Source organism: Bos indicus x Bos taurus, chromosome 7 (genome assembly GCF_003369695.1).
Source record: "Bos indicus x Bos taurus breed Angus x Brahman F1 hybrid chromosome 7, Bos_hybrid_MaternalHap_v2.0, whole genome shotgun sequence".
NCBI classification, from domain to species: domain Eukaryota; kingdom Metazoa; phylum Chordata; class Mammalia; order Artiodactyla; family Bovidae; genus Bos; species Bos indicus x Bos taurus.
Window position 1 is genome coordinate 51,792,318 of NC_040082.1, and position 23,282 is coordinate 51,815,599.

The 23,282-nt window shown below is 39.7% G+C and overlaps 1 protein-coding gene and 1 long non-coding RNA gene across 4 annotated transcripts in view; one reads left to right on the forward strand and one right to left on the reverse strand.

Annotated features, from left to right (window-relative positions):
* Nucleotides 1-241: 241 nt before the first annotated feature.
* Nucleotides 242-4,400, reverse strand: LOC113896571. Its single transcript, XR_003512056.1, has 3 exons — nucleotides 4,313-4,400; nucleotides 2,121-2,254; nucleotides 242-1,875 (listed from the first exon to the last, which is right to left on the reverse strand). It is a non-coding gene; the product is annotated as an uncharacterized LOC113896571 (long non-coding RNA).
* Nucleotides 4,401-4,508: 108 nt separating this feature from the next.
* The window catches only part of JAKMIP2 (janus kinase and microtubule interacting protein 2), a 190,768-nt gene continuing 171,994 nt past the window's right edge, over nucleotides 4,509-23,282 (forward strand). The window contains exon 1 of one of the 3 annotated variants that reach the window (XM_027546046.1): nucleotides 4,509-4,823. The gene's annotated coding sequence lies outside the window, so the exon portion shown is untranslated. The remainder of the gene's footprint in view (nucleotides 4,824-23,282) is intronic. The other 2 variants (XM_027546048.1, XM_027546047.1) reach the window with 2 other exon arrangements.

Below are 23,282 nucleotides of genomic sequence, written 5' to 3' on the forward strand. Positions count from 1 at the left end.
AGCCAAAGTGCTTTCTCACGGACTCTCTCTTTCCCGCGTGCATGTGCGCGCGCTCTCTCTCCCTCTCTCTCTCTCCCTCCCCCCCCCCCACGCACTCCTCCACTCTCTTCTCTTTGAGTCTTAGATTCTCCTGCTATCTTCTAAATAAAATGGAGCTGTAACACTGATTTGCCTAAGAGCTGTAACACAGTTTGTCCAAGACCCGAGAGCTGTGATGTGCCGAGGGCTTTAATGTCCGTTGCTCCAAATCTTTGTTGTGACGAGACGAAGAACCGAGGAACATACACTCGCGTGACACTTCCATTTAATGTTCTCTGTAAACACACAATATGCTAAGAATCTCCTACAGAATAGACAGGGAATAAACAGCAGTCACATCTATGATCCCTAGCTTGTTGCCCCTTCTGCCGGGGCGGGAGGAGGGGGTGGAATCAGGACATTGGCCTATCTCTGAGATAAACATCTCCAGAATGCCTCATAGTCTGCTGGCAGTTGATCTGCACTCATAACGGCAAGTTCTTAGAATAGCCTGGAGTGATCTGAGTGTTCTGTAAACACCTAGAAAAATGTGCTGTGTATAACCATAGTTATTAAAAATTATATTAATAATAATATTAGATAACATTACTTATTTATTACATGCCAAATACATGTTGGCTCTTGGCACACATGAACTTTGATTTTCAAAAGAAACTGAGGCACAGAGAAATTAAGCAAATTGCCCAAGGTCACTCAGAAAAGAATATAGTGAAGTGTGGACTCGGTCCAGGTAGTCTGTCTCCTGAGCTCAAACTTTGCAGCTTCCTCCCATAATGCTGTGGTTTCTCCTGAAAATTTAATGCCGCTTTTGGAGCCAAGACCCACACATGCCATCTACTTTTTCAGACATTCACACCATCTTTTTTCCAGACATAGAATTCAGAGTCAAACTTAGAGAGGTCTAAGGAGAGGTAGACAGTCTGGTCACCTTTAGTACTTCTGGAAAAGATGCTCTTAGAACAAAACAAGTGTTTCCCAAAGACCGCCAGCAATATGCTAGATGACTCTGAATTTGCGTGGGCCAACATTTCCATTTTAATAGATATATACTTTAAAAATATGCATTAGATACACATTATGCTGATATGCATGTATACTAAAAGGATAATTACTGTAATTACTTTTTAATTTTTAGAAATATCAAAAATATTTAACTGGACAAATAATGTTATAATAACTTATTTATCCATAATTCAATGCAGAATTTTGATAGTTCATTTATTTACTGGCTTGTTCATTCAACAAATATTTATTGAGCATATAATATGGGTCAGGTGCTGTTCACAAATAAACTAACAAATATCACTACTATTTCATAGCTAGCATTCTAGTGGGGAGAAACAGATGAAAATTTTAAAACCCAAATAAATAACATAGTATATTAAAAGATGATAGATACCATGGGATAGAACACGGTAACAGAGGAAATGCCAATAGAGAGAAGGAATGAAATTTAAAATTTTTTTGTTTTAACTAAAAATTCTTACAAATGAAGCTGAAATCTCTGTTTTAAAAAAATATTGTTTTACATTACATGCCATTCTCTGGGAACATTCTCTTTACTATGCCTAATTTTATTAACGTTCTGCTGAAGCCAGAGACAAATTTTCTTTTAAAGTAAATAAATAACAAATAATTAAAGTTAACAAAAATAAATATCACATAAACATCTAAAGAAAACTATTATTAAATAATGGTAACAGTACAGCATGGATATGGCAAAAAAAAAAAAAGGGAAGAATACTATTTGAGTGGGCTTCCCTGGTGGCTCAGTGGAAAAGAATCCATTTGCCAGTGCAGTACATGTGTGTTCCATCTCTGGTTTGGGAACATCCCCTGGAAAATGAAATGGCAACTCACTCCAGTATTCTGGCCTGGGAAAAGTATTCTGGCCTGGGAAATCCATGGACAGAGGAGCCTGGCAGGCTACAGTCCAAGGGGTCTCAAAAGAGTTGGACACAACTAAACAAAAACTGCTTGAGTCATTAAATTATGGACTTATTCAAATAGGGAACACCAAACACGTTTCCCCTCCAATTGACTATATGTTGATAGGAAGAGAGAAAACTAGAGTTACTCACCACACCCAAGTCAGCTCTTGATACTCAAGATGAAATGCTTTCTCACAAGGCCTATGGGGAAGATTTCATCACCTAAATACATCTGAGCTTCTACAGTCTGCAGCTTTTTTCTCTGCTTACTTACATGATCATTTCTGTGGAGACAGCAGATAAAATACAGAGAAGAATAAAAAAGCTAGACTATAACAACCCATTATTTTATGCTATACAACTATACCTACGTGATGCTGATGTCCAAGTGTGTGTAGACTGTGCGATTGTCGAGGCTCTGATGGGAGCAGGATGCCAGCGTTCCCTTGAGGGGAAGGCAATGCCAAGTGTTGAGGATGAGTTGCAAGCCTTTCCTCAACCACCTAATTACCGTCAAGTCAGCTTTGTTAGAATAAGGCCCTGATATTAAGTGTGAACCCAAGCAGGAAAAAGTCCTCTCCTATTTTAACATTACTTAAGAATGAGCAACAAATCATCATAGCTAACATTTATTGAACATTTACTATGTGCTAGATATGTGCTAATGCTCCACATGCATCACCCTATTGGATTCCCATGATGAGGTTCTATGATGATTTCCATCTCACAGGTGAAGAAACATAGGTTCAGGGAAGTTAATTAACATGTTCCAAATTATATCAAAAGTCAGTCAAGCCCAGATTGTCTGACTGAAATTTGTGCTAATCCTATGTGAATCTGTAAATAACCCTACAGGTTAAGAACAAAGGGTATCTCCAGGGTTTCCCTGGTAGCTCAGTGGTAAAGAACCGTTTGCCAGTGCAGGAGACACGGGTTCGATCCCTGATCCGGGAAGATCCCACATGCCATGGAGCAATTAAGCCTGTGTACCACAACTATTGAATCTGTGCTCTAGAGCCTGGGAGCTGCAACCACTGAACGAAGCCTGTGTACCCTAGAGCCCGTGCTCCACAACAAGAAGGCACAGCAGTGAGAAGCCCGTGCTTCCCAACTAGAGAGTAGCCCCCACTCACCACAACTAGAGAAAAGCCTACGCAGCAACGTAGATCCAGCACGGCCAAAAAATAAAAACAATTTAAACAACTTAAAAAAGAGTACCTCTATTCCATGGAGAAGTGGCAGAAAATGTAATGGTTGAGAGAGCAAATGCTAGTGATAGAAGTGTCAGAGTTTTAATTCTGGCTCTGCTGTGCATTAGCCATGTGGATTTGGGAAATTTATTTAACTCTTTTAAGACTTACAACATCCTAACTTGTCACGTGTTAGAGAACTTTGAATCTCTCAGAGCCTTACTGTTTTTGCCATCGTCGTCACCATAACCATCATCATCAACATCACAGTTATCACACATTGTTTTCTCGCCTTAATTTTTTCCCATTCTGAGATTGCCGTGCTATTCCTTCAATCTCTTGGATCAAGGAGTGGCTACAATGTTCTACCACCACTACTAATAATAGTAAGAAGAGTAAACATTTATTGTACGCTTACTACATGCCCAGTGCTTTAGTGCATTATCTCATTCGATCTTTACAAGTACTGCCCGAGATAAATACTAGTGTCATTTATAATTTATAGTTAGAATTCATCTAGAACACAGCACTGCTGCTTTCACGTCCTTTCTACCAACCGACCACCCAGACCACCAGCTGGCGTGGGACCTCCAAAAGGGCATACTTGAAATAGCATGGAATTTCCTGCAGGAAATTGAACACTTCAGGAGTCTGACACTAAAAGGGTTTGGAACTATCCACTGACTGACAGCAGTGGTTGCTCAAGGAATTTCTGTTTCCTCTGTTCTAATTTCCTTTGCCACAGGGGCATGCCAAACACCTCCAGTTCCTCTTAAGAGAGGGAGTTGGAAAAATAGTAAGACCAGTGACTCACTAGAGAAGAACAAGCAGAGAGCAGTGACAAGGACTCAGACTCTTAAACATTGCAAATTCCAGTCACTCGTTTTCCTTGTTAACAACCTTGAGTGCCTTTGAGTAAAAGATGCTATAAAAGACAAACGTATTTGGAGTGATAATAATCTCCTATTACATAATATAACTTTCTCCATATTTGCTATTATTTATTCAATGGCAAATTTAATAACATTTATTGGAAAACCATAGAAAATGAAAAAAACAGTTAAGCTGTCTTGTATGATTCAGTCTACATTTCGATTAAATTTAAATTATTCTCTTCCCATGGCTATACACCCTTGCCCCATTTTTAAAAACCTGAAGTCCACGGTAGGAGAGACCAAGAGCATCCCAGAGGGCAGCAGCACGAATTCACTCCCCTCCAGCCCCCGCAACTCCTTTCGCCCATCTCCCCTCCCCCTTAGCCTGGTCGCTTGCCATTGGTGGTTGCCATGACAACCGGCAGCTGCCAGGGCAGGCAGCCTCTACCGCAGCAGGGGTGGGGTTTCGGAGGAGGGGGCAGGAGAGGAGGAGCCAGAGGAGGTGTCTGCTGCAAGTTCCTGGCTGCTTCTGAGCTCACCCCATCCTCCGAGAGGGAGGAGGCCAAGTGGTGATGCTGCTGCTTCTGCCGCTTCGACTGCTGATACTCCAGTGAGGGCTGGAAGGGTGGTTCCTATTAGCACCGTCGCCAACCAGAGAGGGAGGGGAAGAAATCCCGGCAGCCGCTGCTGATGTTGGGTTCGGAGGCTGCATCCGACTCGGTCACAAGGAAAATGGATTCAGTTTGCATCTCTCCTTCCTTTCAACAGCTTCTCCGGATCTCAGCATGGTAAGTAGCAGGGAGCGAGGTTCGCTTCTTGATTTAGCTGACTATTAAATAACCTGTGTATACATTTGTGGCCTTCATTGAACAATGACTCCCTCAGTGATGGGGAGGAAGATGTGGAGACAGTGATGGGGCTGGGAAGAGAGGAAGGTTGCCAGGGAGAGAGAAGTGAGGAGGCATCTGCTTGTGTTTAAAAAAATGTATATTTGGTGTTCTGATTTTATCTTGAACTGGCTCAGAATGCAGACTGAGCCACTTGGTTCCTTTCCTTCCAAGCTTAGCAACAGAATCAGGGGGTGGAAAAAGAGCTCCCAAGAAATAGATGTTATTGAAAGGAATCATTTCATTTGCAGCTCTCACATATAGGGTCGGGCCTTCCTTCAAAAACACATTTGGTGCCTCCTAAGCCTGCAGGCCCAATTATAAGGTGATTTTGTTTATTTCCTTCATTGCTAAGAAAAGGTAGCCCCAGAATTTAGCCTTTTATTTCATATTCTGGTGTGCTCTTGCTGAGAAACAATTTGCCAGATAGAATTTCATTTTTAATGTACAGATTTGATTGTGATCACACAAATGGATACCCTGTGGATATGCATATCATCTATACACATGTTACTTAGCATTTATGAAACATATTTATATGCAGAGTGTGCTTTGCAATGATTTTTATGGGTTTTAAATGCCCTTGCATGCTTGGAGATAATTGCATATTTTTGAGACTATGCTTCTGGTTTGTATTATTATTCATTGACTTCATTTGGATTAATGCAAGATTTATTCTTGTTATTGTCCCTTAGTTTCATTGTGATCACTTAGGACAATCTGTATTATAGGCTGCCTTTTTCCTTTATTTTTAATTGGGGTTTGTGGGGGGTGATTTGAGAGCCCCGAATTTACACTGATGGGAAAGGGAGGTGGCTTGTGGTATTATTTTGTGTCCAGCATCTTGCCAAGTGAATGTTGAAAGACATCAGTTTTCTTGAAATTCTACCCCAACCCTTTCATGTTTATGTGTTGTGTCCCAGGAAGCACAGATGAGATGGAAGGTGAAATGCATTCATTTTATTTACTAGTGCTGCTATTTGCTGTTCATTCCTTCAGTATCCAGGCACCATTTTACAGTTCCCTCAAGTGTTATATTATGGATCTACTTCTTTGGGTGGTCAAGTAAGAAAGTGGGATGGTTTTGAACATCTAGGTGTTCCCAAGTAACCTAGCCATTTCCAAATTAGCCTGCTTGTACAACAAAATGAAACAAGTGAATGAGCAAAGCTCAGCTTGAGAGTGTGTGGCTTGTAGGCAAAATGGGGGGCTATTGTAGTTTACAAATGCTTAGTGGGATCTGCTTGATATTTTACTGTATCACAGCTTTAAGGCAGCTCAGGATACTAAAGATGCCTGAGATGAGTAAAGTACAAAGCTCCATTACCACCCAGGATAATGGATTTTGTTGAATTAAAGCCAGAAAAATCCTTGCAGGTAAAACTGCATTAGTAACATTGCATTTAGCATGTGGCCTATTTTTTATCCATCTCCCTCTTCTCTAACAATATCATTGTCAGTGCAAACATTTTTTACAATGTAAAAAAACACTTGTTTTAACCCTGCATTTTATTTTACACACTGCTCGACTTCATTTACAATTTTTACATGCATTTGAATCAGGTTTATAGTTTAATTTCTCTGAGATTAAATGTCCTGTTTGGTTTATATAGTGGAAGGCTCTTCAGCAACTTAATGGGAAGAATAGATTTAATATGCTCATGGCATGTGATATATAGATTCACACCTGCATCCAGTCATGCTACCATGGGCCTTATCACAACTACATAAATTAGAGCAGGGAAAGAGGTGCTGGACTTGTATGTCATAACAAAAATGGTATAACACGCTGCATGCTGAATCTTTAATGATAACTTTTGACTTGTAAGAAAATTTCAGCAAGCTTTAAAAAAAATGAAGACATGTTGTAGTTGACCCTGTTTCATGCAATGAAAACAGTTATCTTGGGCATTGTTTTATTTCCTTTGTTTTGAATTTTCATTGGGATGTAGTTTTATAGGTGAAGTTGGCACAGTTTGAGCAGAAGCAAATCACTGTAAGTCATGGACGGAGCTGTCAGCAGTGTTTCAGCTGTGTGGTCAGACCTCATGGGAACACATGTGTAGATTTGATCCTACAACCTTGGATGATTATATGACCTTTGCTGAGGGCCACAGAAAAGTGAACTATTTTTAGTTTAGTGGGGTCTAGATACAAAATAATTCAAGAATCAATTTGATGTCAGAAAATACAAAATATATGGAACATATATACATGTTATTATTTAAATATGCTGTTTATTTAGCAAGCAAAGTTAATTACCTTTTTCTCAAATACTGTCTTGAAAATGCCATTCTTGTTGTAATGTTAAATATCTTGACTGGTATTTAAACTTTCATAAAGCTTGCTTTATTTGGGATAAACACATATTATCTAATTTCTCACTTTGGGATAGGATATTCCTTGTTTCTTCAAGGGACCTCAGAACATATTTCAGTTTTACATGCATGTTTCAAGTTCCATCGGGGTACTTAGAAAATATCTGGAGAGTCAAAACTGTTTTCTACATTTCTCACGCGTTCATAGAAAAATTATTACAATGTTTTTCATAGTGTTGGTACCTAAAATAAAACAGAATTTATCTTGGAAGTTTTAACATAAATCACTTAGTTGCTTTTTACTGGAATAAGTAAACTAGATGTATACTTGGGTGTTACTCTGAGAGGTCAGTTATAATTCCCTGTGTTTGCACATCCCAACTAATATCTTACCACGTGAAAATGTTTTTCCAAACATGATGAAGTAATCAATTGAAAAACAACTGTTTGTAGAGCTCTTATATGACTAGCACAATTTTCATATTCTAGCAATATAGAATTTCCTTAGTGGGTATATAAGCTGTGCTGCTGCTAAGTCGCTTCAGTCGTGTCCGACTCTGTGCGACCCCATAGACGGCAGCCCACCAGGCTCCCCCCTCCCTGGGATTCTCCAGGCAAGAACACTGGGGTGGGTTGCCATTTCCTTCTCCAGTGCATGAAAGTGAAAAGTGAAAGTGAAGTCTCTCAGTCGTGTCCGACTCCCAGCGACCCCATGGGCTGCAGCCTACCAGCCTCCCCTGTCCATGGGATTTTCCAGGCAAGAGTACTGGAGTGGGGTGCCATTGCCTTCTCCCATATAAGCTGTACACACATGAAATTAGTTAATGATGAAAACAATAGAGTTATAATTAACACCATCATTACACCTGTTCTTAATATACTCTTTTATAATTCTTAAAGACATTTTACATTCTTTATCTGTCATCTTATATCCCCCCAAATTCTATCATGTGAGTACAGGTAGTACCATAATAATTATTTTACATAAGAGGAAAGAGGCTTGGGCGATTAGGCTTGTTCAGTTTTGGGTTTGGTAAACAGTCTAATTGGGCCCAAATTTTATTTGAATATTTTGGGGGCCATGATATGTTCTTTGGTCGCATTGAATTTCCAGATAGACTAAGTGCATTCTTTAGACATCAGCCAAAAAAAAAAAAGGGTCAAAACAGAAATTATTTTGGAGAAAACCTGGGAATCACGATATTTCATAAAACATAGAAACATCTGTCTGGGAAAAAATTAGAACTTTGTTGGACTGATGTGGACTTATTTTATGGCTGAGTATTGTTTTTATTTTTAATGACATGCAGTTGAGGGGAGTAACAATTTCTTGCTGTGCTGTGTGTGCTTAGTTGCTCAGTCACGTCTGACTCTTTGTGACCCCATGGACTGTAGCCCACCAGGTTCCTCTGTCCACAGGATTTTTCAGGCAAGGATACTGGAGTGTGTTGCCATCTTCCTCCTCCAGGGGATCTTCCTGACCCAGTGACTGAACCTATGTCTCCTGTGTCTCTTGCAATGCAAGTGGAATGCGATGGCTTTCCCCACTGAGCCATCAAGGAAGTCTTTTTCTGTGCTTAGGACCAAATTAATTTCCTATAGAAATTAATCTGAAGAAACTTAGCTACACCTCCTACCTATATGTCCACGTATCTATGTTAAGCATCTCTCAACCTCCATGTTCTTAAAAATTAAAATGATATTAAATCATAAATAAGTGTACATAAGTTTAACAACCTTATGATATTTTCTGGACATTCATGTTTATGCTTTTCTGAGCCATCAAAAATTAAATACTTTTCTCCAGAATATTCTAATTATTTGCTATCTCCCTTTCTTTGCTACCATTGTAGGGGCGTACTTTGTCTGACTGTTCAGTAATTCAGTGCTGGCCAAAGAACAAAATATGCCATCTGAACTGTCATTCTACAATTGCGAAACATCCTTTATAATTAATTAGCTTGCAGTACAAGTGAGATCTATCATATTAAAGGCATTCTGCTTTAAATCAGTATTCACCAATACAGTTAAATGTCCTCTTAAAGACTTTTTTCCTTACATTTTAAACATAATATCCTCATTGTTAGAATAAAAAAAGATAAGGCAGAAATGTGTAAGAAAATCAACCACACTCTACCATCAAAAAGTAATTACTGTTAGTACTTTGAAATACTTCCTTCTAGATTTTTTTTCTATATGCCATTTCAGGTGGCATGTAGATTTTTTTCTATAAACACACTCAGGTATATAATTTCGTAAATGGGGCCATACTCTGAGCACTGTTTTATAATTTTTTTTTTAATTTTAAGTGGCCATCTTTCCATGTTAATGAAATATGCCTCTAGTAAATTTTTAATCTCTGTGTGCATTTATCTTGATGACTCAAGTTATTTTCCTCCACTTTGGGGTCTTCATTCTTTGCTTTTAATACAGGCAGCTCCTACTTCATTTACAGCAGCTGTGCTTCAAGCATTGTTTTTCACGAAATATGAGATCTGTTATTCTGACTTGCCATTGCATCTCACAGTGGATATTAAATTGACCTTGGTCTTCTTTTGTCTGCTGCTAAAGAATAAGTTTTGGGCCCAAGTCAGAGAAATCCCGGTTTGAATTGCTAAGAATTTCACCAGGTGCATGCATTAGCAATAACTACAGAAACAAATATCTCTTCCAGATTTGTGTTACTTTTCCTCAGTATGGTAGGCGCACCCTATAGTCCTAACCTCTGTGACCAACTTAAATCCTTCATAAAAATCATTTAAACAACATACATAGCTATCACATGACTTAGACTAAACTCGGATATATTTTTGGCACCTGTATTTTTCTTAAAGCTATATACAGTTTTTAAATGAAAGCCCAGTCTTCTGGCTCTTCCCCTTTTAAAATATGAATGGTGGTTGGATTATTATTATACTTTAAGTTTGAGCTTTAAATGTAACTATTGGGGACTTCCCTGGTGGTCCAATGGTTAAGACTTCGCCTTCAAATTCAGGGTGAGGGTTCAGTCTCTGGTCAGGGAGCTAAGATCTCACATGCCTCACAGCCAAAAAACCAACATAAAACAAAAGCAGTATTGAAACAAATTTGATAAAGACTTAAAAAAATGGTCCACATTAAAAATTTTTTTTCTTAAAAAAAGATTAAGAAAATGTAATTCCTTGGAGCGGTTTCCTTTAGTATATCTTAAATCTCTGCTATTACTCTTGTACTCTCTCTGTTTCCTTTATAGCATTTATCAAAGTTGTAAAGATAGAGCTACAGTGAAACCTAAGTATGAGGAAAAAGTCTTTGTTCCCTTTCTTTGTTTGGCATCGAAATTAAGATCATTTACTTCAGTGCTTTAATTCTGGAGTCAACTGCAATTAAAACAGAGATGGAAAACCAAATGTGACTAGGTTTATTTGACAGTGTCTGTTTAGAAAACTATTCACTGGTATTATTTTCAAGAAGGAAATTTTGCTGAGATCATTATGACTCTGAAAAAGCCTTGTGAGCTTGTGCTTCAGAAAAGAGGGTGATATTGTCATCATGCCTTCTGATCCAAACTGGAAATGTTCCCTTGGAAAATGCTACCCAGCATAACCACAGTGAAAATGTAAACCAAGCAAGTGTTTCTCACCCACATCCCTTATCTGGCTCTTCCTTGTGCAGCATTTCGTGGAGAGAGATACCTTCTAAAAATAAACATTTCATGGAGAGGTACTTTCCATGAAAGTACTGACCCATATATTTAAGGCCTGTAAACTATTCACAGGTCAGATATACCTAACTTTAGTATATTTTCCAAAACAAAAACTGTTTTTTTTTAATGCAATAATACTAATGAAAACAGCTAGATGGAATATTTTAAACGAGTCCCGTTCTGTAAAATCTAGAGTATTGTGTCATTCTACCAATAAAAGAATAGCAAGCCAATAATTTTATATAAAAGACAATTATTGTTCAGTCACTCAGTCTGTTGTTAAGTCGCTCGGTCGTGTCCAACTCTTTGCGACCCTATGGACTGCAGCACACCAGGTTTCCCTGTCCTTCACCATCTCCTGGAGCTTGCTCAAACTCATGTCCATTGAGCTGGTAATTTTATATAAAACAGTACCAATCTGGAGAGTTTATATTAAAAACCAACATTCTGAATTCACATGAGAATCCACATGATGGTAATTCTGCTAGAGGAGACGGAGAGAGGAACTTAGGTGTTTTGAAGATGTTATAGATCCCAGACTTGTATTCTTATGAATTTCTTAGATAATTCAGTTTGTAAAAATGGGAACTCTGGAATTACTGGAGTTTCTTCTCCATCATCTGCTCCCTGGGGTTACCTAGACCTGGAGGAAGAAATTCCTCCTATTCCACTGGTTAGTCTTTGTCTCCTGCATATCTTAAGTAGGAATTTGAGTGGTTGTTAACTAACAACAAAGTGAGGACGAAATCTTAATTTCAGAGAGCGTATGATTTTTTTTTTGTATTAATGAAGACATTTGAATTATGACTAAGTTTTATTTTAAAAGCACTTCATTTAATAAAGGTATCTATAAAGTTTAGAATTTACAGTATTTTGAGCCAGATGCCTGAGACATAATTAGCAGTCATTAAAAATAAACCATAGCTTTAAAAAAAATGAAGTAAAAAGGACTCCTTATTTGAACTGTGGTGTTGGAGAAGACTCTTGAGAGTCCCTTGGACTGCAAGGAGATCCAACCAGTCCATTCTGAAGGAGATCAGCCCTGGGATTTCTTTGGAAGGAATGATGCTAAAGCTGAAACTCCAGTACTTTGGCCACCTCATGCGAAGAGTTGACTCATTGGAAAAGACTCTGATGCTGGGAGGGATTGGGGGCAAGAGGAGAAGGGGACAACAGAGGATGAGATGGCTGGATGGCATCACTGACTCAATGGACGTGAGTCTCAGTGAACTCCGGGAGTTGGTGATGGACAGGGAGGCCTGGCGTGCTGCGATTCATGGGGTTGCAAAGAGTCGGATATGACTGAGTGACTGAACTGAACTGAACTGACCCCTAGTTAATTTTGCATGGAAGGAGCATTTGAGCCAAGGCAATGGCACCCCACTCCAGTACTCTTGCCTGGAAAATCCCATGGACGGAGGAGCCTAGTAGGCTGCAGTCCATGGGGTGGCTAAGAGTCAGACACGACTGAGCGACTTCACTTTCACTTTTCACTTTCATGCATTGGAGAAGGAAATGGCAACCCACTCCAGTATTCTTACCTGGAGAATCCCAGGGACGGGGGAGCCTGGTGGGCTGCCGTCTATGGGGTCGCACCGAGTCGGACACGACTGAAATGACTTAGCAGCAGCAGCTCTCTTCTTAGCTAGACTGTCCACATTTGAGGCTCCTCAGGGTGCAGTGCCACACTCTGAAACAAGAGAGGAAAATAGCCTGCTACAAGGGAAATTGATTCTTCCACCACTGTGCAACCTTCAGGTTTTTTTATTCTATGGATTGAAAAGAGCCCAATCTCAAAAAGCATGCTTAAACATGCCTGATTCACATGAATGCTCTTATCTGGACGGGTGTAGCTACACACATTGTCCAATCTTCTTTTTTTTTAAATTTTATTTATTTTTGGTGTGCAGGGTCTTTGCCAGGGGGACATTTTTTCCTAGTTATGAAGAGTAGGGGCTACTCTCTAGTTGCAGTGAGCAGGTTTCTCACTGTGGTAGCTTCTCTTGTGGAAGACAGGATCTAGGGATCATGTGCTTAAGTAGTTGTGGCATGTGGGCTCAGTAGCACAGGCTCAATAGTTGTGGTGCACTGGCTTAGCTGTTCCATCGTACATGGGATCTTACCTGACCAGGGATGGAACTTGGGTCTCCTACATTGGCAGGCAGGTTCTTTACCACTGAGCCACCAGAGAAGCCAGTGTCCAATCTTTTTTAAGTATGGTATATGATTTTATATTTTAACATTTTTCACTCTGTTTACATTTTTTGAAATCAAACCTAAATGACTTAGCCAAGACCACCTGATGGTAGTAAAGAGACAAGATTAATATTTCTAGCTCAGTTCAGTTCAGTCACTCAGTCATGTCTGACTTTTTGCGACCCCATGGACTGCAGCACACCAGGCTTACCTGTCCATCACCAACTCCTAGAGCTTGCTCAAACTCATGTCTGTGGAAGTGGTGATGCCCTCCAACCATCTCATTCTCTGTCATCCCCTTCTCCTCCTGCCTTCTATCATTCCAGCATCCGGTATTTTCCAGTGAGTTGGCTCTTCTCATCAGGTAGCCAAAGCATTGGAGTTTCAGCTTCAGCGTCAGTCCTTCCAGTGAATATTCAGGATTGATTTCCTTTAGAACTGACTGGTTTGATCTTCTTGCAATCCAAGGGCCTCTCAAGAGTCTTCTCCAACAACACAGTTCAAAAGCATCAATTCTTTAGCACTCAGCTTTCTTTGTGGTTCAACACTCACATCCATACTAGACTACTGGAAAAACCAAAACTTTGACTATACAGACCATTGTCAGCAAAGCAATGTCTCTGCTTTTTAATATGCTGTCTAGGTTGGTCATAGCTTTTCTTCCAAGGAGCAAGCGTCTTTTAATTTCATGGCTGCAGTCACCATTTGCAGTGATTTTGGAGCCCCCCAATATAAAGTCTGTCATTGTTTCCCCATCTATTTGCCATGAAATGATGGGACCAGATACATTAATCTTCGTTTTCTGAATGTTGAGTTTTAACCTGACTTTTTCACTCTCCTCTTTCACTTTCATCAAGAGGCTCTTTACTTCTTTGCATTCTGCCATAAAGGTGGTGTCATCTTCATATCTGAGGTTATTGATATTTCTCCCAGCAATCTTGATTCCAGCTTGTGCTTCATCCAGCCTGGCATTTCACATAATGCATTCTGCATATAAGTTAAAGAAGCAAGGTGACAATATACAGTCTTAATGCACTCCTTTCCCAATTTGGAACCAGTCTGTTGTTACATGCCCAATTCTAACTGTTGCTTTTTGACCCTCATATACATGTCTCAGTAGGCAGGTAGGGTGGTCTGCTAGTCACTGGCCATTTGCTTACTGTACTTCCACGGACATTTGTATGGTTTGAAAACATTAACTGTCCAAATTTATTTTATATCATCCACTTGCTTTGAAACATTGATCTTTGACTGTATAGTCAACTGTAATGTAAGTGGCATTGATCCATTCCTGGTTCACATAGTGCCATCACTAACCACATTCTTGATGTCCTCAAATGTTGTTTTCCTAACAAGAGGATCTTTATGACAGAGAATAGCTGATGAAATAGTAGAAAAGCATTTTGTTTAGGAGATAGTCATTTTGCAAAAGAGCACTTTCCGTTGGGTCAATCTGAATTTTTTTTCAGACTCGATGCTGACTCAGTTCTGTTCTTTAAAAGAATTGAGGACATCCGTCGTTATGGAGTTTCCTTTATAATTCAAGTAAACCAGTTTATTCCAACAACAAATGGAATAGTCTTGACCCTCTTAAAACAAAAATATCTAAAATGGTCAGGATATAAAAGTATAAAAAGAAAACTTACTTTTACAACTTACTTTTCAAAATTATCCAGAAAAGAACTAAATTCTTTGAGTACCTACTGTGTATTTATTATGGGCTTCCCTGGTACCTCAGATGGTAAAGAATCCACCTGCAATGCAGGAGACCCTGGTTCAATTCCTGAGATTGGAAGATCCCCTGGAGAAGGGATGGGGTACCCACTCAAGTATTCTTGGGCTTTCTTGGTGGCTCAGATGGCAAAGAATCTATCTGCAATGCGGGAGACCTGGGTTTGATACCTGGGTTGGAGAGATCCCCTGGAGGAGGGCATGGCAACCCATTCCAGTATTCTTGCCTGGAGAATCCCATGGACAGAGGAGCCTGGCGAGTTATAGTCCCTTTGTATAGGAGATGATAAGGACATTCTTTGTTCTTCTTGTTTCAGTTCAGTTCAGTGGCTCAGTCCTGTCTGACTCTTTGCGACCCCATGAACCACAGCACGCCAGGCCTCCCTGTCCATCACCTACTCCTGAAGTTCACCCAAACCCATGTCCATGGGTCGGTGATGCCATCCAACCATCTCATCCTCTGTCATCCCCTTCTCCTCCTGCCCTCAATCTTTCCCAGCATCAGGGTCTTTTCAAATGAGTCAGCTCTTCTCATCAGGTGGCCAAAGTATTGGAGTTTCAGCTTCGACATCAGTCCTTCCAATGAACACCCAGGACTGATCTCCTTTAGGATGGACTGGTTGGATCTCCTTGCAGTCCAAGGGACTCTCAAGAGTCTTCTCCAACACTGCAGTTCAAAAGCATCAATTCTTTGGTGCTCGGCTTTCTTTATAGTCCAACTCTCACATCCATACATGACCGCTGGAAAAACCATAGACTTGACTAGATGGGCCTTTGTTGGCAAAGTAATGACTCTGCTTTTTAATATGCTGTCTAGGTTGGTCATAACTTTCCTTCCAAGGAGTAAGTGTCTTTTTATTTCATGGCTGCAGTCACCATCTGCAGTGATTTTGGAGCCCAGAAAAATAAAGTCTGACACTGTTTCCACTGTTTCCCCATCTATTTCACATGAAGTGATGGGACCAGATGCCATGATCTTAGTTTTCTGAATGTTGGGCTTTAAGCCAACTTTTTCACTCTCCTCTTTCACTTTCATCAAGAAGCTCTTTAGTTCTTCTTCACCTTCTGCCATAAGGGTGATGTCATCTGCATATCTGAGGTTATTGATATTTCTCCCAGCAATCTTGATTCCAGCCTGTGCGTCCTCCAGCCCAGTGTTTCTCATGATGTATTCTGCAGAGAAGTTAAATAAGCAGGGTGACAATATACACCCTTGACGTACTCCTTTTCCTGTTTGGAACCAGTCTGTTGTTCCATGTCCAGTTCTAACTGTTGCTTCCTGACCTGCATACAGGTTTCTCAAGAGGCAGGTCAGGTGGTCTGGTATTCCCATTTCTTTCAGAATTTTCCACAGTTCATTGTGATCCACACAGTCAAAGGCTTTGGCATAGTCAGTAAAGCAGAAATAAATGTTTTTCTGGAACTCTCTTGCTTTATCCATGATCCAGTGGATGTTGGCAATTTGATCTCTGATTCCTCTGCCTTTTCTACAACCAGCTTGAACATCTGGAAGTTCACAGTTCATGTATTGCTGAAGCCAGGCTTGGAGAATTTTAAGCATCAATTTACTAGCGTGTGAGATGAGTGCAATTTTGCAGTACTTTAATCATTCTCTGTCATTGCCTTTCTTTTGGATTGGAATGAAAACTGACCTTTTCCAGTCCTATGGCCACTGCTGAGTTTTCCAAATTTGCTGGCATATTGAGTGCAACACTTTCATAGCATCATCTTTCAGGATTTGAAATAGATCAACTGGAATTCCATCACCTCCACTAGCTTTGTTCATAGTGATGCTTCCTAAGGCCCACTTGACTTCACATTCCAGGATGTCTGGTTCTAGGTGAGAGATCATTGTGAGAGATAATCTAGGTGAGAGATAATCACCATCATGATTATATGGGTCATGAAGCTCTTTTTTGTACAGTTCTTCTGTGTATTCTTGCCACCTCTTCTTAATATCTTCTGCTTCTGTTAGGTCCATACCATTTCTGTCCTTTATTGTTCCCATCTTTACATGAAATGTTCCCTTGGTATCTCTAATTTTCTTGAAGAGATCTCTAGTCTTTCCCATTCTATTGTTTTCTTCTATTTCTTTGCACTGATCACTGAGGAAGGCTTTCTTATCTCTCCTTGCTATTCTTTGGAACTCTGCATTCAGAGGCTTATATCTTTCCTTTTCTCCTTTGCTTTTCACTTCTCTTCTTTTCACAGCTATTTGTAAAGCCTCCTCAGACAGCCATTTTGCTTTTTTGCATATCTTTTTCTTGGGGATGGTCTTGATTCCTGTCTCCTGTACAGTGTCACGAACTTCCATCCATAGTTCATCAGGCACTCTATCAGATCTAGTCCCTTAAATCTATTTCTCACTTCCACTGTGTAATCATAAGGCATTTGATTTAGTTCATACCTGAATGGTCTAGTGGTTTTCTCCACTTTCTTCAATTTCAGTCTGAATTTGGTAATAAGAAGTTCATGATCCGAGCCACAGTCAGCTCCTGGTCTTGTTTTTGCTGACCATATAGAGCTTCTTCATCTTTGGCTGCAAAGAATATAATCAATCTGATTTTGGTGTTGACCATCTGGTGATGTCCATGTATAGAGTCTTCTCTTGTGTTGTTGGAAAAGGGTGTTTGCTATGACCAGTGCATTCTCTTGGCAGAACTCTATTATCCTTTGCGCTGCTTCATTTTGTACTCCAAGGCCAAATTTGCCTCTTACTCCAGATGTTTCTTGACTACTTTTGCATTCCAGTCCACTGTAATGAAAAGGACATCTTTTTTGGGTGTTAGTTCTAGAAGGTCTTGTAGGTCTTCATAGAACTGTTCGACTTCAGCTTCTTCAGTGTTACTGGTCAGGGCATAGACTTGGATTACCGTGATATTGAATGGTTTGCCTTGGAAACAAACAGAGATCATTCTGTTGTTTTTGAGATTGCATCCCAGTACTGCATTTTGGACTCTTTTGTTGACTGTGATGGCTACTCCATTTCTTCTAAGGGATTCCTGCCCACAGTAGTAGATATAATGGTCATCTGAGTTAAATTCACCCACTCCAGTCTATCTTAGTTCACTGATTCCTAGAATGTCAGTGTTCACTCTTGTCATCTCCTATTTGACCACTTCCAATTTGTCTTGATTCATGGACCTATCATTCTAGGTTACTATGCAAGTAGTAACCTAGAATGATAGGTCCATGAATCAAGCACAATTGCACTCATCTCACACGCTAGTAAAGTAATGCTCAAAATTCTCCAAGCCAGCCTTCAGCAATATGTGAACCGTGAACTTCCTGATGTTCAAGCTGGTTTTAGAAAAGGCAGAGGAACCAGAGATCAAATTGCCAACATCCGCTGGATCATGGAAAAAGCAAGAGAGTTCCAGAAAAACATCTATTTCTGCTTTATTGACTATGCCAAAGCCTTTGACTGTGTGGATCACAATCAACTGTGGAAAATTCTGAAAGAGATGGGAATACCAGACCACTTGATCTGCCTCTTGAGAAACTTGTATGCAGGTCAGGAAGCAACAGTTAGAACTGGACATGGAACAACAGACTGCTTCCAAATAGGAAAAGGAGTTCATCAAGGCTGTATATTGTCACCCTGTTTATTTAACTTATATGCAGAGTACATCATGAGAAATGCTGGACTGGAAGAAACACAATGTGGAATCAAGATTGCTGGGAGAAATATCAATAACCTCAGATATGCAGATGACACCACCCTTATGGCAGAAAGTGAAGAGGAACTAAAAAGCCTCTTGATGAAAGTGAAAGTGGAGAGTGAAAAAGTTGGCTTAAAGCTCAACATTCAGAAAACGAAGATCATGGCATCCGGTCCCATCACTTCATGGGAAATAGATAGGGAAACAGTGGAAACAGTGTCAGATTTTATTTTTCTGGGCTCCAAGATCACTGCAGATGGTGACTGCAGCCATGAAATTAAAAGACGCTTACTCCTTGGAAGGAAAGTTATGACCAACCTAGATAGCATATTCAAAAGCAGAGACATTACTTTGCCAACAAAGGTTCGTCTAGTCAAGGCTATGGTTTTTCCTGTGGTCATGTATGGATGTGAGAGTTGGACTGTGAAGAAGGCTGAGCTCTGAAGAATTGATGCATTTGAACTGTGGTGTTGGAGAAGACTCTTGAGAGTCCCTTGGACTGCAAGGAGATCCAACCAGTCCATTCTGAAGGAGATCAGCCCTGGGATTTCTTTGGAAGGAATGATGCTAAAGCTGAAACTCCAGTACTTTGGCCACCTCATGCGAAGAGTTGACTCATTGGAAAAGACTCTGATGCTGGGAGGGATTGGGGGCAGGAGGAGAAGGGGACGACAGAGGATGAGATGGCTGGATGGCATCACTGACTCGATGGACATGAGTCTCAGTGAACTCCGGGAGTTGCTGATGGACAGGGTGGCCTGGCGTGCTGAGATTCATGGGGTCACAAAGAGTCAGACACGACTGAGCGACTGATCTGATCTGATGCAATATTGCTCTTTACAGCATCAAACCCTGCTTCCATCACCAGTCCCATCATTCCCAGCTGGGTGTTGTTTTTGCTTTGGCTCCATCCCTTCATTCTTTCTGGAGTTATTTGTCCACTGATCTCTAGTAGCATGTTGGGCACCTACCGTCCTGGGCAGTTCATCTTTCAGTGTCCTATCTTTTTGCCTTTTCATACTGTTCATAGGGTTCTCAAGGCAAGAATACTGAAGTGATTTGCCATTCCCTTCTCCAGTGGACCACATTCTGTCAGATCTCATTGTTAGTTTCATTGAGTTAGACAAGGCTGTGGTCCGTCTTTTTGTTTAGATCTTGTTATCTTTTGGTCATAAATTCTACTAAGGTTTGGTAGACACATAGTGATTGGTTTGTTCCACAGTATGGTAAAAATTCTGCCTGCAATCTGCCTGCAGGAGACCTGGGTTCGATGCCTAGATTGGGAAGATCCCCTGGAGAAAGGAACAGCTACCCACTCCAGTATTCTTGCTTGGAGAATCCCATGAACAGAGGAGACTGGTAGGCTACAAACCATGGGGTCGCAAAGAGTTGGACACAACTGAGCCACTTTCCCTTTCACTATGAAGGCTCATTCCTACTTCAGGTGAGGATTATGTACTAAATCTAGATTGTGTGTGCGTGCTCAGGTGCTCCGTCATGTCCAACTCTTTGTGACCCCGTGGACTGTAGCCTGCCAGGCTTCTCTGTCCATGGGATTTCTCAGGCCAAAATACTGGAGTGGGTTGCCACTCCCTTCTCCAGGGGATCTTCTTGACCCAGGAATCGAACCTGCGTCTCCTGCATTGGCAGGCAGATAGATTCTTTACCACTGTGCCAACTTGAGAAGCAGCTTTCATTCCACTACACTAGTTTCATTCCACTAGTTGTTTCCCAGTTAAGTTTTGTTTTTGTTCTTTAGAGAAACATTGAGTTTTCATTACTATGGAAGCTGAAATGAGTTTAACCCAGTAGGTGAGCATTTGCTAAAAATGAACTATCTATATGAAATCTAATGCTGTTTATCTGGTTTGGGGGCAGTCACAGTGACATTTCAACCGGACAGTTTGTAGCTTAAAGTGTTTCCTCCCTGCTCCGTCAATTATTTGCTTTATCTCTTACATAATTAGTAAGCAAAGGCATTTTCACAATAACTAATATGTATTTAATACTTTATTTTATAAGTTACAAAGGACTTTTCATACTTTAAATTTTCACAAGCATGTAAGATAGTAAGAGAAAATAGTATATATTATGTTACATTGTATTATATTATGTTACATTATTTTATGTTATATCATTTATAATCATTGTCAGGATAAAGTTCAGATTGTCTACCTGTGTCCAGCCTAACCTCACCACTGAGAGAAGCTATGAGATGCAAATCCAGATTTCCTTTCTTCAGAATTCTTTTGTTGTATGAGATGTGGCCCCACAGAACCAAAGGATCCATCAGTAATGTGAATCAGAGCCCAAGAACTATGACATGATCTGACCTGCAGTCTAAGTCCTAACTCAGGTGCTAAGGAAATATAGGCCACTTGGTTATCCTCACTGAGTCCTTCCTTTCATATATAGTCAGTGGGTGTGTCTCTGTATATGGAAGGAACTTTGGGCAGGGTTTTTAGAGGGATGGGGGATGAAAAGTTTCCACATGTGTATCATTACCATCATCACCAATGCCACAAAAGCCTATTTGAAGGTCCCCAAAATAGAAAGCATTCATAGACTTCCAATTGTTATCCCTGGTCCCTGTCCAAAAGTAAAACTTCTGTTTTTTATAAGGAAAAGGGGCCAAATTTAATAGAATATTAGCACATGTAACACTTAGATGGAATTCATAAATAGCACTGCTGTTTTCAGCGCAAGTCTTTGTTTTTGTGAAGTAACCACAGCGGCTTCTAGCTAATTGGCCTGAATTGTTAACACACATGTTGATGAGGATGGTTTTGAATCCTCATAGTATTCAATCCTATCTTTCTTCTCTGAAGATAAATGTTTCATTTGCTAAGCCAAATATAGTGTTTAGCTTAATAAATAGAGGTTATGAGGCACATTAATCTACTTTATGAACAAAATTCAGGTTAAAAAAAAACACTAAGAAATTGCTTTCCAAACACAATTGACTTTAATGTTAGTTGTTGTTGCCTTGTTGGTTTATGTTTGTTTTATTGCACTTCCTAGATGCCAAGCATTGCCCCAAAGTTGTTGCATGCATACAAAAACACGCTTTGGAGAAGGTAATAGTATCCCTATTTTATTCATCCCTCAACTAAGGTTTATTGATGTAAGGTAATTTAATACTGAAGATTAACTAATAACAGATGGAGCTAGATTCTGAACTCAAGTCTTCCTGACTCCAATGTCATATTACCTAATGAGCTAAACCTCTTCCTTCTTGCAGTGGAAACTTGATTGTGCTCCTGAAAACTAAATAAAGAAAGGCCAAATATATTTTAATGTTATTATTATTGTTAAATATTAATCGAGACCCAATTCTTGCAAAGTAAGGATAGTAACACTCTGTTAAAATTGACACTCGAGAACAAAGTCCACATAACCATAGTTTCTTCAGTGAGGAATGAAAACAAAGGGTTGAATGAACACCAGTCCTAAAACCATTTGGAGTTTTTGTTTTAATAACTCTTAGGAGATCATTTGTGAGTTACTGTATTTGACAACATAATCTGGGATTCTCTCTTTAAAACAAATACCTGAATAGGTATTAAATATATTTTAATAAAAGAATATTCTCTAGTTTTCCTTTCTACTTTTTTGAAGCAATAAAAACCCCAGAAAACCTTGTATGCTATGTTTTTCACAATTCTGTAAACTGTGAAATTTTCTTTTTCTCTAAAGAGATTCAGAGAGCAGTTTTACAAGAATTTCATTTCTGGAAAAAATCCTCAAATGTGAAAAGGACTGAGCGGTACAAATTCCAGAATTTAATACTATGAAGAGCATATTCCTGTGCTCTTATCGTTTCCACGGTTCTAAATTCATGCAACTTAAAACTTCTTTTGTTTCAGTTTTTTGCTTATACTGAATAGTTGGAGTTTTGAAAAGAGTAAGTTTGGATGAAAAAAGGTTGAAACCTTGATTTGCCTGTCCCTGTATATAGATGAGATATATTTGATAAATTATTTGTGGCCTTTGCCAACTGTTGAATGTAATGAAACTCTCTAAGCAATATGTTGTAGGAAAAGGTTCAGTGACTTAGGAAAACATGTAAGATACTTCTTTTAAATTAGAAGAAAAAAAGAGTTCAAAAATCAAAAGATGGAATTTAACATCAGTTTTGTGAAAAGAGAAAAAATTCCATAAACATGTATATATTTTGTAAGTGCAAATCAAAATAGTAACAGGAATTAGATTTCGGTAGTAACTTTGGGGCTTCCCAGGAGGCGCTAGTGGTAAAGAGTCTGCCTGCGAATGCAAGAGACATAAAGAGGTATGGGTTAGATCCCTGGGTTGGGAAGATCCCCTGGAGGTGGGCATGGCAACCCACTCCAGTATTCTTGCCTAGGAAATCTTCTGTGGACAGACGAGCTTAGCAGGCACAGCCCATAGGGTTGCAAAAAGTCTGACCACCCAGCTGAATCAACTTAGCACACTAGTAACTGCAGATGGTGATTGCAGCCATGAAATTAAAAGACACTTGCTCCTTAGAAGAAAAGTTATAACCAACCTAGACAGCATATTAAAAAGCAGAGACATTACTTTGTGAACAAAGGTTCGTCTAGTCAAAGCTATGGTCTTTCCAGTAGTCATGTATAGATGTGAGAGTTGGACTATAAAGAAAACTGAGCGCCGAAGAATTGATGCTTTTGAACTGTGATGTTGAAGACTCTTGAGAATCCCTTAGACTGCAAGGAAACCCAACCAGTCAATCCTAAAGGAAATCAGTCCTGAATATTCATTGGAAGGACTG